We start from the raw sequence: 955 nt of genomic DNA, 5'->3' as shown, positions 1-955 counted from the left end.
GTCAGGGGAAAATCCAATATATATCTGGTGATATCTCGGGTGCTATTAGAGATAGCGCAATAAACCAAAGTGAATTATCTGCAGGAGGCCCTGGTGCATGCATCTGTGCAGCGGGAACGACCTCGGACCACCAGTGGCCGAGAAAATTACAGATATTCGGAATCCGTCACCCAAGGTCATGTAAAAATCCAGCAAATATCTGGTGATATCTTGGGTGCTATTAGAGATAGCGCAAAAAACCAAAGTGCATTGTCTGTAGGAGGCCCTAGCGCATGAATCTGGGCAGCGGGAACGACCTCGGACCACCAGGGGCCGAGAAAATCACCGTCTCATGGAGCCGGACACTCAGGGTCAGGGAAAAATCCAATATATATCCGGTGATATCTCGGGTGCTATTAGAGATAGCGCAATAAATCAAAGTGCATTGTCTGTAGGAGGCCCAGGCGCATGAATCTGGCCAGCGGGAACGACCTCGAACCACCAGGGGCCGAGAAAACCACAGTGTCATGGGGCCGGTCACTCAGGGTCAGGGGAAAATCCAATATATATCTGGTGATATCTCGGGTGCTATTACAGATAGCGCAATAAACCAAAGTGCATTGTCTGTAGGAGGCCCAGGCGCATGAATCTGGCCAGCGGGAACGACCTCGGACCACCAGGGGCCGAGAAAATCACCGTCTCATGGAGCCGGACACTCAGGGTCAGGGGAAAATCCAATATATATCTGGTGATATCTCGGGTGCTATTACAGATAGCGCAATAAACCAAAGTGCATTGACTGTAGGAGGCCCTTGCGAATGAATCTGTGCCGCAGGAACGACCTCGGACCACCAGTGGCCGAGAAAATTACAGATATTCGGAATCCGTCACCCAAGGTCATGTAAAAATCCAGCAAATATCTGGTGATATCTCGGGTGCTATTAGAGATAGCGCAATAAACCAAAGTGCATTGTCT

The sequence above is a fragment of the Nomia melanderi genome, unplaced genomic scaffold, assembly GCF_051020985.1.
Source record: "Nomia melanderi isolate GNS246 unplaced genomic scaffold, iyNomMela1 scaffold0014, whole genome shotgun sequence".
Lineage (NCBI taxonomy): Eukaryota > Metazoa > Arthropoda > Insecta > Hymenoptera > Halictidae > Nomia > Nomia melanderi.
This window is presented reverse-complemented; position numbering follows the sequence as displayed.